Raw genomic sequence first — 14,977 nt, forward strand, 5'->3', positions numbered from 1 at the left:
TCTCACTCCCCCCCCCCTGCTCCGCACCCGGGGGTCCTCTCTCACTCCCCCCCCCCTGCTCTGCACCCGGGGTCCTCTCTCACTCCCCCCTGCTCCGCACCCGGGGTCCTCTCCTCACTGCTCTGCATTTAGGGAGACTGTACAGTGGGGAATGCGTAGCATCCCATGGTTGTACAGGAATTGTACTGCTCTCTCATCCTTCTTACACATGGCCACACCAGCTGACTAGAATACAGCGAGCAGCCCAGATCTTCATACCTTATGTCCCTCATTTACTACATATCCTATCCACAGCGAGGGAGCGCTTCTGCAAGAACCCGGAACCACAGGCTTGCTATACGAATAAATTCCGGTGCGTGGAACGCAAGAGTGCGTTTCAAGTAGTGATGTGTCGTTCGTGAACGAACCGAGACAAAGAGCCGGCTCTTTCATGTGAGCGACGGGAGTCGGCTCACCACTGGGAGCTGAGCCAAATTTTTTTTTCCCCCTGCTGTTTGCTAGCTTCTTCCTGCCTGGTTGGGGGCTGGGAGGAGCTGAGGAGGAGACTTAGAGAAGTGAGTACAAGTGGGGAGTGACTGGCAAGGCTTTGACTTGGTTCCTCCCACATGAACACATAGCTGTACTGTGATTGGCTGCTCAGTGCAGTGAGTGCACACATGATCTGTGATAGATTACAATGTGCAGTCACAGAGACTGTCACTGACATAACAGTGGATGTCCGGCAGCTGCAGGATGAGCAGAGGCGCTGAGGTCAGGCACTGACAGCCATCTTATCCCTCTCTTTATTTTCTGTAGTTCCTGCTGCTCTACAGTGGGAAAGTAATAATATAAATCTGAGGCAGAGAAACTCTGTGGACAGATCCGGGGTATATCTATAATATAACGCTCTAAGGCCCTGTGCACACAGTGCGGTTTCTACCGCGGATCCGCAGCGGATTTGCAGGTAATGTACAGTACCATTATAGCCAATGAAAAAAAAAACGCACACGCTGCGGATTTTTCCACGCGGTTTTTGTGCTGTAAAAAAAAAAGCAGCATGTGACTAATTTTGTGCGGTTTTGCTGCAGTTTTCCACATACTCCATTCTACAGATCCGCAGGTGGAAAACCACAGTGGAAAACTGCGAAAAAACAGGAAGAAATCCGCAGGAAAAATGCAGGTCATTTGATCTGCGGATTTCTTAAAATCTACGCGGAAAAATCCGCGGGAGGATCCGCACTGTGTGCACATAGCCTAAGCATCACTCTGTCCGAAGCCTTTATATACTGTGCAAGCGCGACGCACCTGCGCATTCTGGCTCCAGACAAGAATGACACCCCCCCAGGAGATCACGGAAGCCGCACCCCCCCCGGAGATCACAGTAGACGCAGCCCCCCGCCGGCACGACACCTTACCGATTCGGTGTGGCCGCGAGGTCTTGCTGTGATGACAGGAGAGGGCGGGTTGTTGCTCTGGAAGCGGCGCATGTGCAGTCCGGGCATTCCGGCGCCATTTTGGGGAAGCACACTGCAGTGTGTCTTCAAGACAATGGCGCCAGAAAGAGGAATGTGCAGGCGCCGATTCCGGAGCATCAACCCGCCCTCTCCTGCCATCACAGCAGGCACAAAAGATTACAGGGGTATTCGCCGTGAAGTCAGGAGACAGCGGGTTGTGGCGCTGAAATCGGGTGCCAATTTCGGCCGCACAATCCCACACTCCTCAGATCTGGATTGGGGGATGAGGGAGTACCATGCATACCAGGATAGGGATGAGGGAGAACCATGCATACCAGGATAGGGGGTGAGAGAACCATGCATACCAGGATAGGGATGAGGGAGAACCATGCATACCAGGATTGGGGGGTGAGAGGACCATGCATACCAGGATAGGGATGAGGGAGAACCATGCATACCAGGATTGGGGGGTGAGAGGACCATGCATACCAGGATTGGGGGATGAGGGGTACCATGCATACCAGGATTGGGGGGTGAGGGGACCATGCATACCAGGATAGGGATGAGGGGTACCATGCATACCAGGATAGGGGGTGAGAGAACCATGCATACCAGGATAGGGATGAGGGAGAACCATGCATACCAGGATTGGGGGGTGAGAGGACCATGCATACCAGGATAGGGATGAGGGAGAACCGTGCATACCAGGATTGGGGGGTGAGAGGACCATGCATACCAGGATTGGGGGATGAGGGGTACCATGCATACCAGGATTGGGGGGTGAGGGGACCATGCATACCAGGATAGGGATGAGGGAGAACCATGCATACCAGGATTGGGGGGGTGAGAGGACCATGCATACCAGGATAGGGATGAGGGAGAACCATGCATACCAGGATTGGGGGGGTGAGAGGACCATGCATACCAGGATTGGGGGATGAGGGGTACCATGCATACCAGGATTGGGGGGTGAGGGGACCATGCATACCAGGATAGGGATGAGGGAGAACCATGCATACCAGGATTGGGGGGTGAGAGGACCATGCATACCAGGATAGGGATGAGGGAGAACCATGCATAACAGGATTGGGGGGGGGTGAGAGGACCATGCATACCAGGATTTGGGGGTGAGAGGACCATGCATACCAGGATTGGGGGATGAGGGGTACCATGCATACCAGGATTGAGGGGTGAGGGGACCATGCATACCAGGATAGGGATGAGGGGTACCATGCATACCAGGATTGGGGGGTGAGGGGACCATGCATACCAGGATTGAGGGGTGAGGGGACCATGCATACCAGGATAGGGATGAGGGGTACCATGCATACCAGGATTGGGGGTGAGGGGACCATGCATACCAGGATAGGGATGAGGGAGAACCATGCATACCAGGATTGGGGGGTGAGAGGACAATGCATACCAGGATAGGGATGAGGGAGAACCATGCATACCAGGATTGGGGGGGGTGAGAGGACCATGCATACCAGGATTGGGGGATGAGGGGTACCATGCATACCAGGATTGGGGGGTGAGGGGACCATGCATACCAGGATAGGGATGAGGGAGAACCATGCATACCAGGATTGGGGGGGTGAGAGGACCATGCATACCAGGATAGGGATGAGGGAGAACCATGCATACCAGGATTGGGGGGTGAGAGGACCATGCATACCAGGATTGGGGGATGAGGGGTACCATGCATACCAGGATTGGGGGGTGAGGGGACCATGCATACCAGGATTGGGGGATGAGGGGGACCATGCATACCAGGATTGGGGGATGAGGGGTACCATGCATACCAGGATTGAGGGATGAGGGGTATCATGCATACCAGGATTGAGGGATGAGGGGTACCATGCATACCAGGATAGGAGGGTGGCAGCACATACCAGGATTGGGGATGAGAGGACCATGCATACCAGAATTGGGGGATGAGGGGTACCATGCATACCAGGATAGGGGGGTGAGGGGTACCATGCATACCAGAATTGGTAGGTAAGGGGTGCCATGTATACAAGGATTGGGGATGAAGGGACCATACATCCTACGATAGGGATGAGGGGAGACCATGCATACCAGGATTGGGGGGTGAGGGGACCATGCATATAATGACTGGGGGGATGAGAGGACCATGCATACCAGAATTGGTAGGTAAGGGGTGCCATGTATAGTGCAGAAATCAGAGTTAGGCCGGGGTCACACTGGCGAGGAATATGGCCGAGTGAGACGCGTTAAAAGCACGCATTAGACACGGACCAATGATTCTCTATGGGGTCCCTCGCACCAGCCGTATATTTCTCATCCGTATTCTAGGCTCCGTGCCAATCGCAGCATGCTGCGATTGTCATCATACTACGGCCGTAGTACGCCAATGCAAGTCTATGGGTGTGCAAAAAATACAGATTACACACGGACCACACATGTGACTTGCGAGACATATGCACCAGGTGTCTTTTAGCAAAGCCGGCAATTCAGTGCGCGATACAGTAAAGTGGTTTGGTACCGTGTTAGCCAGTAGAAAAAAATATATAAAGTGCTCTCAGTGAGAGAAACAAAATAGGAATCTTGTGGGTCTGATACCTTTTAATGGCTAACAAATAATAGTGAATGTTGTTACAAAGCAAGCTTTCGGGACTGCTTACGTCCCTTCATCAGGCTGATATGACAAAATATTTGAAGAAACATATTTTGTCATATCAGCCTGATGAAGGGACATAAGCAGTCCCGAAAGCTTGCTTTGTAACAACATTCACTATTATTTGTTAGCCATTAAAAGGTATCATACCCACAAGATTCCTATTTTGTTTCTCTCACTGAGAGCACTTTATATATTTTTTTCTACTGGCTAACGCGGTACCAAACCACTTTTTTCGATACAGTAAACTCACACTGACAGGTTTAATAAAGAAACGAAAGAATAGATATAGACACATAGAATACATATATATATATATATATATATATGCATTCTATGTGTCTATATCTATTCTTTGGTTTCTGTTAGAAACCCTGTCATAGGGCTCCATTATATGTCCATTTTGCAAGCCTGCGAGAAAATCTCAGCATACGGATTACATGCGGATGCTAACATGCGCAAAATCTCAGCATACGGATTACATGCGGATGCTTACATGCGCTTACATGTACAAGTAACTTTTTTTGTGCGTCGTCTCCGCCATTTTCGACTGCGCATGCGCGGCCGAAACTCCGCCCCCTCCTCCCCGGACATTACAATGGGGCAGCGGATGCGTTGAAAAACTGCATCCGCTGCCCCCGTTGTGCACAACTTTCACAGCGTGCGACGGTACGTCACCCCGATGCAAGGCGACGGCCGTCGCATGACGCTAATGTGAAAGTAGCCTTACTCTGTAAGAACGTGGAACATGTCTCCAAGGATTTACTTATAAGGGTATGTGCACATGTTGCGGATTGCTGTGTGGAATTTTCTGTGCGGAATCTGCATCTCTTGGCAGAATCCGCAGGTCTAAATCCGTGAGGTTTTTATGCAGATTTATTGTGGATTTTGTGCAGATTCCTATAATGTAATGGGTGTAAAAACGCTGCGGAATCTGCACAAAGTATTGACATGCTGTGGAAAATAAACTGCTGCGTTTCCGCTTGGATTTTTCCGCAGCATGTGCACAGCGTTTTTTTTCCCCATAGATTAACATTGTACTGTAAATCACTTGTGGATCCACAGCAAATCCGCAACGTGTGCACATAGCCTTAGAATAATCAGTACCGGCAGATGTCACAGCACTGACTAATGTAGAACACATGGACAAATACCAGATATTAGAGGATAACACAAAACGGCAATACGGACACGAGTGAGGGCCTGATCCCAAGAGCTAGACTCTGAGAAAAGGGCTAAAAAGCCTTCACTAGACCCCTGTACAGCTGTATACTGAGGCCCAGGCTTTATAGTTAAGAGACTGGAGGGATAAAAGTGGGGAATGTAGCACTTTTTGCAAGAAGAGCCGGCTCTTTTTGGTGAGCGGAGCTGAGTGAGCCAGATCACCAAAAAGAGCCGGACTGCCCATCACTAGTTTCAAGCGTGTGTGGTCACTAGTATGCGCCGTATGTTTACTCGTCGAGCGTGTGACGTCAGAGCTCATGTGTTCCTTTTGTCAGGCGCCTCGGTGACTTTCATGAATGACATAATGCACGATTCTGAGATCACACATTGCTCTAGTGCCTGCTTTATAGTTACTCCTTCTAATCTCCTGTTTGGGGTTTGGATTTTGATGTCCTTTATGGGGAATGTTAATTGAAGGGGATGTCCACTACGGCACAACATATTAATAACGCCTGCTGATTGGCTACAGTATTCCAAACAAGCATCACCATCACTAGTGATCACCAATCCCTATCCTAACATGGGAGCTCTGGAGCCTGGTCCTTGATGAATGAAGGAGCACGTGTATCTATGAAACTGGTGAGTACAGCTCTGTCCCCGCAGCCCTATAGCCAGCGAATACATCGGGGTCCGGCACGTGCACCTCCGCTCCATGAAGTGTCACATTCACACCACTTTGTAAGTCACAATGTGACCATATACACTTTACTTTTAGTACATGGTAGCATTGCCGTACTGTGATCTTTAGCCCTGCGACAGCTGCCATAGCCATAGTCTGCGTGGTCCTAGCCTGAGTGTGGAAAACTTGTTTTTGCCATTTTTTGCTGAATCCTACTTACACCTCTGAGTTTCTATGTCACACTTGCTTCAAATATGTGTTCGGAGATGTACAGAATAAAGCCACAGCTACGTAATGGAATTTAGACAGAAATTATAGGATCTTTATTCAAATGCAACATGTCTTCTTTGTACTAAAAAAATCTGTAAAACTTGCCTTACACATTGGCACGCTGCATTATAGCAGTTACACACTGCAATACACATCTGCCATATTCTAATTTTAGCAAAAGATATCATACCTATAATTGATCAGTACATTGGAATCCAAATAAAAGAATAGGCAACTCTGTAGTACAATCAAACCGCCAAAAATGCCCAAAAAATGGTATATCCTATTATTATTTAATATTAAACACACAAAAGCAATTTTTGTGCAAAAAGTGTAAACATTTTATTCATAAATACATTTCCATAAAACATGAGTAAATATTATTATCATTTATATAGCACCATTGATTCCATGGGGCTGTACATGAGAAGGGGTGACATACAAATTACAGATATCACTTACAGTAAACAATCTAACAATGGCAGACTGATACAGAGGGGAGAGGACCCTGCCCTTGCGGGTTTATATTCTAAAGGATGGTGGGGAAGGAGACAGTAGGTTGGTGGGTTGCAGCAGTTCCGGTGTTGGTTGAGGTGATATCTCTGGTAGTGGTGAGGAGGCAGCGGGGTCATTGCAGACTGTAGGCTTTCTTGAAGAGGTGGGTTTTCAGGTTCCGTCTGAAGGATCCGAATGTGGTTGATAAATACAAAAAAATGAGTCATATATGGTGAATGACTATGCAGCCAGGCCACCCGACATAAATGGTAACAGCTGCTACTGTGTGGTAAAACATCATCAGGAAGAGTTCAGTACAGGGACAATAGAGATATTCCCTAAAACCTATTATGGCACTATTCAGGTAAAGTTCCCAGTCTCATCACATAATGTATAAGTGCCATGGGATAGGGACAAGATCCTACAACTAACAAGTGCAACGCTAAGTAGCCAACCACAAATCACTGACACTTCACCCTATACACAATCATTATGCCACCAGTATAAATGCAAAAGGGGAGAGTTTCTTACCCATAGTATGAGTCGGGAGGTCCAGCCTTCGCCCCATATTCTAAGTAACAAGGAGTATTCCCTCAGATTGTACCAGTACAAGAATTGCTTGCTTTGTACATATACCATGCAGGACTACTCTGTTTCTTCAGTGCACTGAACTCCATAGCTACTGAAGATCTATGTCCGATCGGACGTGATGATCAGACTGATCTGCAAATCTGCCTGATCCTCAGTGTTAGGAGTCTGATTTCTGCCTCTCCTTTGCTCAAATCTGGATCCTCACATTCTGCAGTCTCCTGCTCTTCATCTGCTGCAGAGGAGATTGCAGAGGAGACCTTTACCCCGGAATCTGAGCATGCTCTTGGGACGAACTCCCATTGGAGTTCGGGAGTCAGGTGTTCAGGTCCTGTGTCGGCTCCCATTGGCTCCTCTTGGAGACCTGGAGATTTCCGGAAGGTCCCGTTTGCTATAAAAAGCGCGCATGGCTGTTCCGCCATGCGCTAGTATAGTCATACTGCTGCTGTATGTTTGTTGATGGATGCATGGACTGGTGAATGACTCACTGGAAACCCCTACCCTCTGATACTACGTTTGTGAGAGTGTTTGAGTTAGTGCCGGTATCTGCGCCATTGCTCCATTGCCTCAGCAGCCTAAGCGTCAGTATTGCGCCTGCTAGTTTGCAGTGTCTTTGCAGCGGCTCTGTTCTCGCCGCGCTGCAGTTGCAGCTCTATTTGCGTTCGCGGTTGCGATGCTCTACACCCGTTCCTCTTCGGTAGGTCTAGACGGAGTAAGTACCGCCATCTAGTGCTACTCCTGTGACCATATACCGCGGGTGTAGCACTGATGTTCTGTGCTCATAACAGACTCAGCGTTTTTTGTGTTATTATTTGTTTCCATTACTCTGTGAGTTTCAACAGAGTCTGTGCAGTGCACATCGGGTGCAGATAAACCCTGTGCACATTACCGCCAGATTGCTCTGCCGTCACCTAGCTGTGGTTTTTCCATCCTCCGCACGGTGGACCCCGAGTGGCGAAGGCACTTTATTTATATTTTTATTTAGTGCCTTCCGCCACTCCTAACACTCAGGAGAAATTATGTCTGATCAGACGTGATAATCAGACTGATCAGCAGATCTGCCTGATCTTCAGAAGGACTTATGTCCGATCAGACGTGATGATCAGACTGATCGGCAAATCTGCCTGATCCTCAGAAGAAAACATGTCCAATTGGACGTGATGATCAGGCTGATCGGCAAATCTGCCTGATCCTCAGAAGAAAACATGTCCAATTGGACGTGATAATCAGACTGATCAGCAAATCTGCCTGATCCTCAGAAGGATTTATGTCCGATTGGACGTGATGATCTTGCTGATCAGCAAATCTGCCTGATCCTCAGAAGGATCTATGTTCGATCAGACGTGATAATCAGACTGATCAGCAAATCTTCCTGATGCTCAGAAGGATCTATGTCCGATTTTGGCACCGGAGGGTGTGTTCACACGTTGCATTTTTGCCATGTCCCCCTCCGCAAAAAAACAAATGCAGTGTTTCATTTTACAAGCACAGTGAGTGAGATTCCTGAAATCTGATGCACATATTACTTACTCTTTCCTTGCAGCTTTGAAGCAGTCTAAGATCTGCTGCACGTGATTTCTTTCAGTGTTTTTGAAGCTTTTTTCACCCATCGAATGAATAGAAGAAAAACGCATAAAAAACGCACATAATTTACTTCGTATTTTTCTTGCCAACACTCCAGTATAGATTTCTCTGCTGCAAATCCTGAACCCATTCTTAAGGTTACGTTCCCACAATGAGCTTATGGTGAGTTTTTGACTTTGCACCATTTCTGAACCTATCATGTAAATTAGGTTACTTGCGCTTTTTGATTGGGTTTTTGAGTGAATTTTTTACATGTGTTCTAATCACGTTTTTGACTGCGTTTTTGTCTGTCTTTGAAATATCATGTTTTGTTTTTGACACTTCCCTGTATTTGGCTTTGACAAATATTTATTAATACAGTAATGTGCAGATTACATGCATTTTTTTTATGCGTTTCTTCTGCGGAAATGCACTAAAATCGCTTGGGCGTGTTACTTCTGCGAATTTTCCGCATCTAATGCAAGTCTATGGGGAAAATCTGCTCATCAAACTCAGCGTACCGGCAAGGGAAATTTACATGTTGCGGATTTGAAACCCGCACCACAGGTCAGTTTGCGTTAATATCCGCTCATAGCTGTCTGCGTTGTCAAGCACCAGGGCTAGTGGTAAGAGCCAAGACGAAGCGCCAGAATTGCACCATTTCTGGGGCAGCAAGGGCTGGTGTTATTAGTTTGGGATGGGGCCAATATCCATGGCCCCTTTCTAGCCTATTAATATAATCCTGTAGCTTTCTGTTTAGCTTTTGCTGGCTATAAAAAATAGGGGCGACCCCCTGTCATTTTTTGGGGGGGTTTGGGTCTCCTCTTTTTAATAATTAGTAAAGATTACACATACAGCTGTGAGCTGATATTAATAGACTGGGAACCTTTATGGATATTGACCCTTTCCCAGAATGATAACACCAGTTTTACGCTGTCTGCTTTCGCTCAGCTGATTAATAAAAATAAGGGGGACCCACGCCATTTTTTAAATTTACTTATTGTGCTGACTACAGCTATCATCAGTGTTTTAAACTGGGCTTTTTCTGAATAATCTGACTTGAGACTGGGTTTTTTGTTTTTGCTATACCTCATGTTCTATGAAGACTCCCACAGAAGTCATTACCCATTACATGTGACTCTATTTTGGTATTAGCTCTTACTTAGGCTACCCCCATGGTTTGAGTATGTTTACTCAGGGCACTACTGCTGCACTTTGTATGCACCCAGCACTTTAGATTACCATCAATCATATTTTTTGATGAACTAATTGCCCAGTTCTTCCCTACCCTGCTATACAAATGATGTTTTGACATCCTTTACACCTGAGCCTTTTGAGTGCTTTGTATTTTTTATGTTTTTGCTACATGAAATATGCCTCATGTTTCTATAAACTTTTTTTTTTATATTGATAATAATAGCTTTTTTGGACAATGACTCCATGGTTTTTGTAGGAATTATAGTAATAGGAGTGTCTTGTTATACTTATTCTGGTCTTCTAGATAGGCATATGGCCAGTTGGATATAGTATGTATCAGTGGATTTTTATTCCAACTATCATCAGCACCCGGCGCCTGGGAACGGCGCTAACTGTACAGTTTTTCCCAGCCACCAGTACGTCACACAGATGTCATCCACATGTCATCAGTGTGCATGTGTGTGAAATGTATTGTGGACCATGCTGCCGGAAAAAAAAGGAACATGTCTACTTGTTTTGCACACGAACACACAGTCTAGTGAACAAACTGCCATGTGCCATTGAATAAATGGCGCTATAATAATAAAAATAGTGTGCGCAGACCCATATATTTGAATGGGTCTACGTGTGAAAGTGTCTCCAATACGTGAGAAAACTGTCAGCACACGTACTGGAGACACTAGAGTGTGAAGGGGGTCTTAAACATTGCAGGTTTTCCTTGCTCTGTCTTTGCAAGGGTTAATCAGTTCAGTTGATCTCCTGGAGCTCTCCATCCGGATTTGTATCAGCTGCTTTGTGTTGGCCACTTCACTGTGTAATATATGGTAGCCACTGTCACTTGGGAGTTGCAAGTGATAGTGGTTCTTCTTCCTGGTTTGGAGGTGAAGATCAGCGTTTGGAGAGTCTTTCAGGAGGTTGCTTCGTGGAGTTGGTTCACGTGTTTATCCTCTCCCATTTGGACTGTGCCTCCTATTCCTCCCGTTTCCCACTCTGTTGTTTTGTGAGTGTATTTGTATGATTGTAGTGTTCTTTTATCCCTGTCTGTTAACCCCTGTCTGTCTGGTTAGTGTTTTTCAATACTCTTCGGCCTCACACTTCCTTTGGTGGGATAAGGAACAGATAAGGGTTAAGATAGGAGCATAGCAAGGTGCGAGACGCCGGCGCCACCACTACCTGGCGTAATCTGGGGTACAGGGATAGAATAGGGTGCCACAGTCCCTTGTCACTATCGACAATTTCTCCCAGAAAATTATTGCAATTAAGCCAGAATTCAGCCCTTCTTTTCCTCACTCAAGACTTTTCTTTTCAACTCCTTTTGCATGGTTAAAAGTTATTTTTTCATTCCTATTACTTTTGGGATATTATTAACACTTGTTTTGCCAACCAGCTTGTCCTACTGTAAGAGAATTGTGAACACCACAGCAGGGTTTTTTATACTTTCCTTCGTTAAATAAGATTTGGTTCAGGTGATCACCTAATCAGAAGCACATTAAGTAGAATGAGGTGTACTCTGGTTGGAATTCCACTGACACGGCTGTCAGACATGTAGAGAAGCTGATTTTTATAAAACTGTGCAGTGGTCTCTTAATTTTTGCCAGATCTGTAGTATGTTTAGATAACTTTGTTGGGGTAAAGCATGAATTCTTGCACATGGGCCCCCTGAAGTCTGTGTCCAGTGCTGCTGCCAGGCATTCAATCATGGCCAAATGTGTTGGCACTCTTGAAATTGTTCCAGAAAATGAATTATTTCTCCGAGAAAATTATAACAGTTACAAATGTTTTGTTATACACTGTATTTCCTTTGTGTGTTTTGGAGTAACACAAAAACAGAAAAAGGCAAATTGGACATCATTTCACACAAAACCCCTCTTAAAACTTGAGAGACCTGGAGCAGTTTGCAAAGAAGGGCAGTCCAAAATTCTAGTTGTGAGGTGTCAGAAGCTTATTGATGGTTATAGGAAGCGATCGATTTGCAGTTATTTATTCCAAAGGGTGTGCAACCAAATATTAAGCTGAGGGTGGCAACAATTTTGTCTGGACCATTTTTAGAGTTTTGTGTGAAATGATATCCAATTTGACTTTTTTTCCTCATTGTTTTTGTGTTGTTCCAATACACACAAAGAAAATAAACATGTGTATAATAAAACAGGTGTAAGGCTGGTTTCACACTTGCGCATGCATTTTTTTCCTATACTTAACATAGGTGCGCATAGTCATGCGTTTGTACGAGTTTGCATGCGCATGCGTTTTTTTTGTAGTGTGCGCCCGGGCGCACAAAATGCATCCTGTTGCATTTTTTGTGCGCCTGACCTGTCTCAAAAAAATACATGCGCACGCAATGCGCACGGAATTCACCCAAAAACACATTATAGTCTATGGGTGCGCTGACATGCGCATGGTCATGCGCACGTCAGCGCAAAAAAAGCATGCTTTTTTTTGTAAAAACCATGTGCAAAAAAACAAGAAAACGCATGATGCGTTTATTATGTGCGTTTGCACGGAGCGCAAAAAAACGCAAGTGTGAAAGTAGCCTTAGGCCGGTTTCACATTTGCACTTCAGGGTGCAGCGACGGCCTGCGTACGGCCGCTGCTTTGCCCCGCCCCCTGCCGCGCCTCCACCGGTAGCTCCGCCTCCGGGCGCATGACGCTGCATGCGTCATGCGTCCCCTATCTTTATCACTGAGGACGCAGGCCGTGCGCAGTATGCGTTTTTGCGGCGCCTGCGTCCTTTTGACGGTGCGCCGACCAGCGCCAAACGCAACCTGTTGCAATTTGGTTGCGCTCAGAGCGCCGTCAAAAGGACGCAGGCGCCGCCAAACGCATACTGCGCACGGCCTGCGTCCTCAGTGATAAAGATAGGGGACGCATGACGCATGCAGCGTCATGCGCCCGGAGGCGGAGCTACCGGCGGAGGCGCGGCAGGGGGCGGGGCTTAGCGGCGGCCGTGCGCAGGCCGTCGCTGCGCCCTGAAGCGCAAATGTGAAACGGGCCTTACTAGCAGAGGGATACAGTGAGCATCATGTTGCCTCCATCCTTAAATTTCTAAGATGGTAGACCATTACAACAAGGTCAAGCAGCAGACATTGGGAACAACAAAGCTACAGACCGGCAGAGGGCGAAAACGACTCTCCACTGACCGGGATGACCATCATCTTATTTGAATGTCACTCAGCAACCGCAGGATGACATCAAGTGACCTACAAAAGGAATGGCAAATGGCAGCTGGGGTGAAGTGCACGGCAAGAACACTTCATAACAGGATCCTAGAGGCAGTGTTCAAGTCATGTAAAGCTAGAAAAAAGCCTTTCATCAATGAGCAGCAAAGGAGAGCCAGGTTGAAGTTTGCCAAAGACCATAAGGAATGGACCATAGAGGACTGGAGTAAGGTAAACTTCTCTGATGTGTCTTAATTTCCAGCTTTGCCCCAACACCTGGTTGTCTAATGGTTAGCCGGAGACCTGGAGAGGCGTACAAGCCACAGTGTCTTGCACCCACTGTGAAATTTGGTGGAGGCTCGGTGATGATCTGGGGATGCTTCAGCAAGGCTGGAATTGGGCAGGTTAATCTTTGCAAAGGACATATGAATCAAGCCACATACAAAGTTATCCTGGAAAAACAGTTGATTCCTTCTGCTCTGGCAATGTTCCCCAACTCTGAGGACTGTTTTTTCCAGCAGGACAATGCACCATGCCACACAGCTAGTTCAATCAATGTGTGGATGAAGGACCACCACATCAAATCCCTGTCATGGCCAGCCCAATCTCCAGACCTGAACCCCATTGAAAACCTCTGGAATGTAATCATGAGGAAGATGGATAGTCACAAGACATCAAACAAAGAAGAACCGCTTAATTTTTTGTACCAGGAGTGGCATAAGGTCACCCAAAAGCAGTGTGAAAGACTGGTGGAAAGCATGCCAACACACATGAAAGCTGTGATTAAAAATCATGGTTTTTCCACAAAATATTGATTTCTGAACTCTTCCTGAGTTAAAACATTAGTATTGTTGTTTCTAAATGATTATGAACTTGTTTTCTTAGCATTATTTGAGGACTGCAAGCACTGCATTTTTTTTGCTCTTTTGACCATTTCTCATTTTCTGAAAATAAATACAAAATTTAGAACTTGGAAATTCAAAGACATGTTGTCCGTAGTTTATAGAATAAAAGAGCAATTTAAATTTTACTCAAAAATATACCTACAAAGCCGAGATCAGACATGCGAGAAACTTGGACGAGTCTCGCATCTTAATACCCGGCACTGCCGCCGGCACTCTGGACCGGAGCGCTCAGCTGCATAGAAATACATGCGGCCGCAGGCTCCGCTCCTGAGTGCCGGGTATTAAGATGCGAGACTCGTCCGAGTTTCTCGCATGTGTGATCCCGGCCTAAAGAGAAAAATCAGACAAAATGAAAATTTTGCAGTGGTCTCTTAATTTTTGCCAAAGCCGTATGAACTTTTTTTTAACTAGTATAGAACACAGCTATCATTACTTTATCCCCACCGATTACAAGTCATTTGTCTTACTTGTCATAATAATACAAATGACACCTATATTTTAAGTGCTGAAAGAAAAATTTTAACTTTGTAAAAAAAAAAAAATTGGTTTGTCACCATATTCTGAGACCTGTAAAATATTTGTTTTTCTGTTGTTGTTGTAATATATGTCAAACTCCAGGCTGCAAGGTGAGTATATTTGGCTCACGACACCGGGCGGGTCCCCCGAGTGTATCTGGTCCGTGATGCCGATCGGGTCTCCCACCTGGAATCGCACTTTCACCCAGCACTTCATTTTCGACTAGGTGCCGATACAAATGAAAGCAATGATGGCGAAATCTGATGCTCCCTCTCCCATCATTCCCACTCTGCGTCTGAACTCTCAGTGTAGCGGGCGCGATGACCTCATTAAAATGCGCCCGCTGTTCCAAGAGGTCAGAGAATCTGATGACA

General features: G+C 46.3%; 2 protein-coding genes across 4 annotated transcripts in view; one reads left to right on the forward strand and one right to left on the reverse strand.

The window, feature by feature from the left end:
* Positions 1–7,462, reverse strand: part of GPR161 (G protein-coupled receptor 161) — a 28,065-nt gene extending 20,603 nt beyond the window's left edge. The window contains exon 1 of one of the 2 annotated variants that reach the window (XM_073557253.1): positions 7,211–7,462. The gene's annotated coding sequence lies outside the window, so the exon portion shown is untranslated. Of the gene's footprint in view, positions 1–258; positions 539–7,210 lie in introns of those variants that run through there. The other variant, XM_073557251.1, reaches the window with a different exon arrangement.
* The window catches only part of SIRT2 (sirtuin 2), an 89,505-nt gene continuing 75,212 nt past the window's right edge, over positions 685–14,977 (forward strand). Inside the window, exon 1 of one of the 2 annotated variants that reach the window (XM_073557255.1) lies at positions 685–750. The gene's annotated coding sequence lies outside the window, so the exon portion shown is untranslated. Of the gene's footprint in view, positions 751–10,916; positions 11,028–14,977 lie in introns of those variants that run through there. The other variant, XM_073557256.1, reaches the window with a different exon arrangement.

The sequence above is a fragment of the Dendrobates tinctorius genome, unplaced genomic scaffold (genome assembly GCF_039654945.1).
Source record: "Dendrobates tinctorius isolate UK_male_01 unplaced genomic scaffold, ASM3965494v1 ptg000246l, whole genome shotgun sequence".
Lineage (NCBI taxonomy): Eukaryota > Metazoa > Chordata > Amphibia > Anura > Dendrobatidae > Dendrobates > Dendrobates tinctorius.